Raw genomic sequence first — 8,907 nt, forward strand, 5'->3', positions numbered from 1 at the left:
ATGGAGCAGCAGATAAAGGCAATGGATGTGGCGGCGGCTCAAACGCAGATTGCTGGTAACGTGCCGCGCCGGAGACCAAAGGCAACGTCTACGGCGGCAGCGGCGTCAACTCCGGCTCAATCTTCAATCCCCGTAGTCCGGAAGGAGCAGGTGGTCGTCGATGTTGAAGAGGAGGTCACCATTGTGGAGGGTCCTCCTCCTTCGAATAAGAGAAAAGAGGCAACGCCTGCCGCTGCTGCTGTTACCGAGGCCGGAAAAGAAAAGGGACTCGCTGGCCCTCTGCCCAAGAAGGCCAGGACTGGTACGGATCTTACCTATGGCTCGGATTTAGCAGGTTCATCGGGCATTCCTGATGACAGGCTCTCTGACATGTCAATGAATGTTGACATGGATGCTTTGTCTGGATTTTTTGTAGATCAACCGTCGCCGGCCCCGGTTCTCACTGAACGGCAGTTGGAGAAGCAGCCTGTGCAGACGGGCCTTAAAAATGTAACCGCCGACTCCTCATCCCAGAAGGTTTCCCCCGCTCAGCTTGTGGCGGAAGTCATGAGGTTGTCCAAGAAGCTGGCAAAGTGGATTGAATTAGCCGGCGCTCATATTATGGAGCAAGAAAAGGTCATGGCTCAAGCTGGCTCTGTGCTTGAACGGCTTAGGATCGAGCTTGCTGCTTCTAAGAAGGAGGCCGAGAGGTCGAAGAAAGACTTCCAGGCCGCCATGAAGGACTTCCTTGCTGAGCGAAAGCTTAGGGAGGAAGCTGATAAGGCGGTCCTAGCCGAGAGAGCCAAGGTTGAGGCTGCGTTGGCTAACGCCGCTGGACTGCGGGAGGAGAAAGAGAAGCTTCAGGGCGGCTATGATGCCATGGTTGAGCAGAGGGGAAGATGGAAGTCTCTGCATTCGACTGAGGCAAAGGAGCACAAAGGCTGTCCTTGCTCAGAGGGAGAAGGACATTAAGACGCTGAAAACCGTTATCATCCCTGATATGTGTGCCCAGTACCGGGACCAAGCTGAGGATGCTACCAGGGATGTAATCAAAGAGCTCTTTCCTGAAGGCTCCTTCCCGTGGCAAGATTTTGACCGGCTTCTTGATGAGAAGGCGGCTGCTGTGGAGGCGAAGGCTGCGGAGAAGGCAGAGGCGGCGAAGGCCGCTGAGGAGGCTGCGGAGAAGGCGGCCCGGGATGCTAAGGTGAAGGAGGCCAGAGAGGAGGCTGAGAGGGCCAAGGCAAGTGAAGCTGCCAAGCTCTCCTCTGGGCCGTCCGCCGTTGGTGATGCTGCTACTGCTGCCGGTGGCGAGCAGCAACAAGCATAGGGAGACGGGCGGTCTTCACTAGATTCACCCGGTCCCTCTGACAGCTTTAGCTGTTCGGGGGCCAACTATTGAGCCTTTCCCTCCTGCCATCCTTTTGGCGCTTTCAAGTCTTTATGTCTGTAACCTTTTGTTGTACCTTTTGTTTTTAAACTTTGGTAGGTTGTGTTTAGGCTATCCCCATGGGGACGGCCGTCGACTTCGTTTTGCCTCACCTGTTAACAATTTCTAATAAAGTTTGTTTATTTTGCCTTCATTCAGTTTTCTTATTACGTTTCAACATATTGAGTGCTTTTTCGTTTTTACTTTCGTCTTGGCCGAGGCAGTTAGAAGGCGCATCTCAATTGTACTTAAATGTTTTTTTAACATGTTGGCATGTCGGTCGCTTCCTCCTCCACTCCCGGTCTTGGCCGAGGCGGTCAGATTTGCGCTTCCCAACCGCCGTTGTGAACATGTTGGCGTATCGGTCGTTGTGTCCCCGTCGCTCCCGGCTTTGACCGAGGCAATCGAGGTTACGGCTCGACAGCGTTCGTATCTGTAGACATATTGATCGCTTCCTCTGCCACTCCCGGATTGGCCGAGGCGGCTAGAATTGCGTCTCAACTAAACTTATACGTTCCTAAGCATGTTGGTCGCTTTCGCGAGTATCAACTGCATTTGTAGTGACTGCCGTGGCGTCTAATAAGCATGTTGGTCGCTTTCGCGAGTATCAACTGCCATTGCGGTGACTGCCCGGCTTTGGTCGTGGCGTCTACCTTGGTGCGACTACGGAGGGGACGAGCATTTTGATGGAAAACTTGGATCATTCATTAGATATAATCACACGTCGGGGTGCCCACAACGGTCTCGGACACCTCCGCCGCTATACAAAATACTTCCTAACATTGTCTGTGTTCCAATGGCTCATTAGAGGAACACCTCCATGTCTGTCAGCCGATATGTCCCCGGCCTCATTTCTTCAACCACTTTGTAGGGTCCTTCCCAGTTGGCCGTCATTTTACCATGGATGTTTCCTTTGTTGGTGGCGGCCGACTTTCTTAGGACTAGATCTCCTACTCTTAAGTCTCTTTTGTGGACCCTACGGTTGTAAGCTCTTTTCATACGGTTTTTATATACGGCCAGGTTGAGCCGTGCCGTATCTCGGCTTTCTTCGACCAGGTCTAGGGAAACTCTCAGGCCTTCTTCATTTTGGACTGGGTTAAAGGTTTGCGTTCTGAATGTTGGCACCGCTGCTTCAATTGGCAGGATGGCCTCATACCTATAGACTAGGTGGAATGGACTGTACCCTGTTGCTTCTTTCTCTGTGGTTCGAAGGGACCACAGGACGCCGGGTAGTTCATCAGCCCATCTTCCCTTTAGATCCTCAACCTTCTTCTTCAACCCATTCAGTATGGTTTTATTGGCCGCTTCCGCCTGTCCGTTGCTCTGAGGGTGGCAGACGGAGGAGTATGCAAATTTGATACCGAGCTCTTCTAACCAGTTCATTACCATGTCGCTCCAAAACTCTCGGTCGTGGTCAAATACCATCACTTGTGGTAACCCAAATCGAGTTATGACGTTCTCCCAGATTACCTTTCTTACGGCCGCTGTGGTTTTGGCAGGTACTGCGACAGCTTTGATCCATTTGGTGAAGTAGTCAACGGCGACAATTAGGTACTTTCTTCCTCCGGAGGCCGTCGAAAATGGTCCTAGTAAATCCATCCCCCACTGTGCAAATGGAAGGGTGCTAAGCACCGGTTGCAGGTCTCGGGAAGGAGCATGTATCACCGGAGCATGCATCTGACAGTTTTTGCACTTCTTGGTTTTTGCTCTGGAATCCTCAAGCATGGTAGGCCAGAAGTAGCCGGCTCGGAGAGCTTTGTGGGCTAACGTTCTCGCCCCCATGTGATGTCCACAGATGCCTTCGTGAATCTCTGTCAGTATTAGCTCTGCGTCGGCTGGGCCGACATATTTCAAAAGTGGTCTTATTACGGACCTTCTATACAGTTCTCCTTCGAACACCAAGTATCTTGCGGCGATCCTTCTTATCTTCTGAGAGAGACTGCGGTCCTCCGGTAACTCTTTTGTTAGTTTGTATTTCATTATCGGAGTCATCCACGTCGTCTCGGCTTCGATGTCGCCCACCATGTCGGCGATCTCAGTAATGCTTTTAGCATTCCTGATGTCCACCAGCACGGTTCGACTGACATTCTTGATGCTTGAACTGGCAAGTTTTGAGAGAGCGTCGGCTCGGTTGTTCTCAGACCTGGGAATGCACTGTATTTGGAAAGATTTCAATTTTGAGGTGTCAGCTTTTACCCTTTCCAGATACCTTATCATCCCATCGTCTCGAGTCTCATACTCTCCTCTGATTTGATTAGCCACTAAGAGTGAATCTGTTTTCAACATGACATGCTCCGCCCCGGTAGCTCTAGCTAACTCGACTCCAGTATCACCGCCTCATATTCGGATTCGTTGTTTGAGGCCGAGAAGGTAAACTTCAAGGCGTACTCAAACTCGTCCCCGTTAGGGCTGATGATAAGGATGCCGGCTCCTAAGCTGTTTGCCGTGGAGGACCCGTCGGTGTATACTTCCCATACCCCGGGGTTTGATTCTTCTTGATATGTGCACTCGGCCAGGAAGTCTGCAAGTGCCTGCCCCTTTATCGAAGGCCTCGGCTTGTATTGAATGCCGAAGCCGGATAACTCTACTGCCCATTTGATGAGCCTGCCGGATTTTTCGAATTTTTCCAATGCTTTCTCCAATGGCTGGTCGGTTAAGACCGTCACGGGATGTGCGTCGAAGTAGGGTTTCAGCCCTTCCTTGCGGCAACGACGACGGCAAGGGCTGCTTTTTCGATCAGTGGGTAGTTTCTTTCGGCGGCTAGCAGTGTATGGCTGATAAAGTAGATTGGGTGTTGCTGCTTGTTTTCTTCTCTGACGATTACGGCACTGGCCGTGGCCGAGGTAACCGCTAAATATAGGTATAGCGTCTCCCCCAGCGTCGGCCTGGACAGGGTCGGGAGTTTTAGAAGGTGGGCTTTCAGTTGTTTGAAAGCCGCACTCTGTTCCTCCCCCCAGCAAAAGTCTTTGTTCCCCTTCAACACTTTAAAGAATGAGGTGCTCTTGTCGGCTGACCGAGAGATGAAGCGGGCGAGAGCCGCCATCCTCCCGGTCAGCATCATAACCTCTCTTCGATTTCTCGGCTCCGGCAGGTCTAGTATTGCTTGGACTTTCTCTGGATTGGCATCAATTCCCCTGGCGCTGACAAGCACGCCGAGGAACTTACCGGCCCGGACACCGAAGTTGCATTTCTTTGGGTTAAGCTTCATTCTATACTTCCTTAGTGAACAGAATGTTTCGCTCAAGTCGGCCAAGTCCTCGCTGTCAGACTTGCTTTTTACAATAGCATCGTTGACGTAAGCCTCGATGTTTCGCCCTTTTTGATCTTGAAACACTTTGTCCACCAGCCTAGTGTAAGTTGCGCCAGCGTTTTTCAAACCGAACGGCATCATTTTATACATGTATGTGCCGTGTATGGTGATGAATGCGCAATTAGGCATGTCTTCCTCGGCCATGAATACCTGATGGTACCCGAGAAGGCGTCTAGCAGGCTCAAGCATAGTGCGCTGCCGTTGCGTCAATTAAACTATCTATTCGAGGCAAGGGATAGCAATCTTTAGGGCATGCTTTATTAAGATTTGTAAAATCAACACACATCCTCCACGCCCCTGATGACTTCTTTACCATTGCAACATTTGCTAGCCACTCAGGGTAAGTACAAGGCATGATAAAGCCCACCTCTAATAGTTTATCTACCTCGGCTTTGATGGCCTCATATTTCTTGGCTGAGGAGTTCCTCATCTTCTGCTTGACAGGGCGAGCGGTGGAGAGTACGTTCAGCTTGTGAACGATCACCTCCCGGCTCACGCCTGGCATCTCGGCTGCTGAGTATGCGAAGACATCTTTGTTCTTCCTCAGCAGGTCTAGGAGATCGGCTCTGAATTTTGGCTCCAGGCCGACACCGATAATTACGGTGCGCCCTGGGTCAATTTCCACTTCCTCTTTTTCGGCTCCTTCGACCATGCCGACGTTGGTGTGCATCGGATCACCCTCCTGCTGTAAGGATGTGCTCTTCCCCTTCTCTGACTTCTTCGCCACTTTGAGGGATTGCATGTTGCACCCTCTGGCAGATACTTGGACATTGACGATTTCGTCACTCTCGTCCTTTGAGACGAGCTTTTGTGCCTCCCCCCGGTCCGAGACATACATCAATGTCAGGGCCCGGATGGATATCACTGCGTCGGCCTCGCTCAAAGTAACACGGCCTATGAGGACATTGTAGGCAGACGAACCATCAATTACCACGAACTCAGATAAAACATTCTTGGCCGCATCGGCTTGACCGAACATCACCGGCAGTCTAATTGACCCCATGGGTACCAGGCCGGCCCCAGAGAAGCTGTACAATGGGTTAGTGCAGGGGCTCAGGTCCTCAATCTTCAGACCAAGATTGAGAAAGCATTCCCTGAACATGATGTTCGTGTAGGCGCCTGTATCAATTAGGCACCGCTTGACCAAGTGATTGGCTATGTCCAGGTAGACTACCAGCGGGTCGCTGTGCGGGGCAACGACGCCTTCGTAGTCCTTCTTGCCGATGGTTATATCGGGGACGGTGGAAGCGGGGGTCGCTGTTTTGGGCACAAAGTTGATGGCTTGGTATAGCTCATTTAGGTGCCGTTTGTGCCCATTAGCTGACCCACCGTTCTCGTTTCCTCCGATTACAACCTGGATCACTCCCATCCGCTGGAATACTGATTTTCTATTCGCCTCGTCGGAGCTCGTCTCTGGGCCGCCAGCTACATACTTGCTGAGGGCCCCCTTTCGGATCAGCTCCTCGATGGCGTTCCTCAAATGCCGACAGTTGTCGGTCTTATGGGCGGTTTGGCCGTGGTAATCACAAAACTGGTTAGTGTCGCTGTCCCCCCTCGCCTTGGGGGGGCTGGCCCACTTCTGCCCTTCATTCTTACTTAGAGCAAAGACCTCGGCCGGTGATTTGACCAGGGGAGTGAGACCGCTGTACCGCTTCTGGGTGTATGGTCCCGAGCTCCCCCCCGGCGCCCGCCGAGTTCTGTTTCCTATTAAATCTTTCAGGCCGTGACCTATTCATGTCACGGCGTCCTTCATCCACGTTGTCCCGGCGGCTCCTCCTCTCTGGGTGCCCAGCTTCGATGTGGCCTACCCAGGTCTTGTGGTAGTCCTCCACCTTTACGGCTCGGTCGGCCATCTTTCTGGCGGAGTCTAGGTTGAGGTTCTCGCACTTGATGAGCTCATTTTTGAACTCGCCTTTCGGCAGGCCTTTCATCAGTGCGAAGGCCGCCAGTTCGGTGTTCAGCTCACGAATCTGCTGAACCTTAGCGTCGAACCTCTTCATATAGCTTCAGAGGGACTCGTCCTCCCCCTGTCGGATAGTGAGGAGATCTGAGGTCTCCACAGCCCTTCTCTTGTTGCAGGCGTACTGGGCTATGAAGTTGTCTCTCAGGTCGGCGTAGCAGTATACCGAACCATTAGGTAACCCCTTGTACCAACTTTGAGCCATCCCATGCAACGTTGTTGGGAAGACTCGGCACCACACCTCATCGTGTTGCTCCCATACCGACATATACGACTCGAAAGCCTCGGCATGGTCGGTTGGGTCGCTATCCCCTTTGTATGATAGGGGCGGCAGCTTCAGTTTAGTCGGCACCGGGACTTCGAGGACATAGGCGCTGAGGGGCTGTCTGACCACGTGCCTAATGACACGCGGCGACCGGCTCCTCGCAACCCTAGTCCGGCTTCTCTCCCCGTGGCGGGAAGGGCTTCTTGTTGTCCGACTTTGGAGAGTCGGACTTCTTTCTTCATTTCTTCGGGGGTGGCCTCGTTGTCGCCGCGGCGACGCTGTCCTCCCGCGAGTGGGGAAGGACTTTGTCCGCCACCTGGCGCCACGGGCTCCGCCGGTGTCCTTGCATGCCCAGCTCCTTGTATTACTCCGGTCAAGTTGTTCGGAGTCACCTTGTGGGCCCTGGTCACTGTGGAGCGCGGCGCCGCCCGTCGCCGTGACAGGAGTAACCGGCGTACCTCCCATCAGGTCCAGGAATAGCTTCAATTTGGCCGCATCGACCACATGTCCCATGACAGTGACTTGGCCGGTCGGCATCGGCGTTTCTGGCTCTCTTGGCATTCCGTACTTCACCGGCTCAATCACTCGGCCGGTGGGGGACTGCCCGATCTCAGAATTGGGGAATGTGTCATCCTGGTAGAATTCAGTTTCTACACTCACAATTTCTGGTTGTTTTGACATCTTCTTAGCTTTTTGAATGTTTTTTTTTTGTAAGGTAGGTGACCAGCTTTTAGTATGGTTTTCCCCACAGACGGCGCCAATTGTTCCGGGTGTAATTCCGGAGCAGGATTGTGACCACGTAAGCTTGTTGAATGATGTCTTTGACTTGTCTCTTCCTTTCTTTCTCTCCTGTAAAGATGAACAAACTGAGGGCTCGGCTTGGTACCGAGCGCACTCACTCCGACGCTCAAGTCAGTAAACTTAAAGAGATTAAGTTGTGTGTTACTTGGCAAAGTATATTGTAGAGAGATGAGGGAGTTTATACCAGATTAATAGTGAGTTTATTGGATGAATTCTGGATCGTTTTCTCAATTAGGATTGAGGAGTATTTATAGACTTTCACCTTTTGTCACGTAGTGGCCAAGTGGCCAAGTGGCTTAGCAGGTGGAAAGACTGTTCTACCCTCGGCCGAGGGACCCATGGCAGGCCGGCTGGCCTAGTTGACTCCATGCCGAGGGGACTGGATGTGAGTACGCGGATATGCCTCCCAGCTGGCTAGTTGCCTAGCCGAGACCCAAGTGACAGGCCGATAGGCTGTGTCGGTTGGGCTGTCTGATATGTTGACTTGTTGTGGATATCTTTGACCTTGCTCAATATGTTGACTTGGACAGCGGGTGCAGAATATGCCCCATCAGCTGGTAAGAAGATATTGTTACCATTACCTACCTGCCATCTTAACTCTTTTCTAAATAGAGTTTGAAGACTCATAAGTTTACGCCATTTCCAAGAAGAGACTGAATTTGGCTTATGGGCAAAGAGTGAACAATTTCTCAAGTATTTTTTAATTACCACTTTGACTCATATACTTTCCTTATCTATACGAATTTTACATAGAAGTTTCATTTGTAGAGCTTTATTAGCTACTTTAAAAGATTTAATTCCTAGACCGCCAACTGACTTTGGTAAACAAACTTTATGCCAACCAATAGAATTGTATTATTATTTTATCAGACGCGAAAAAAGACAAAAATAAAAACAATAAAGAAAACAGACACACAAATTTATTGAATATTGAGAAGTTTACAAATTTCGAATTTAGATTCAAACTGTTATAATATGTATAACCCGTTAAGGCGATACATAAAGAATTTATATAACAGAGGATGGCCTAGAACAAAACCCTAACCCAATACAGATAACAGATCCCGTTTAGGTTTCGGGGGGGTTGCCCCCAAGCCCCTACCAGGGCGGTTTATTCCTAGATCCTGACTCACGCGCCTGTATAGTCGTTCGAAGTGGTGCACAAA

The sequence above is a fragment of the Silene latifolia genome, chromosome 1 (genome assembly GCF_048544455.1).
Source record: "Silene latifolia isolate original U9 population chromosome 1, ASM4854445v1, whole genome shotgun sequence".
Taxonomy (NCBI): domain Eukaryota; kingdom Viridiplantae; phylum Streptophyta; class Magnoliopsida; order Caryophyllales; family Caryophyllaceae; genus Silene; species Silene latifolia.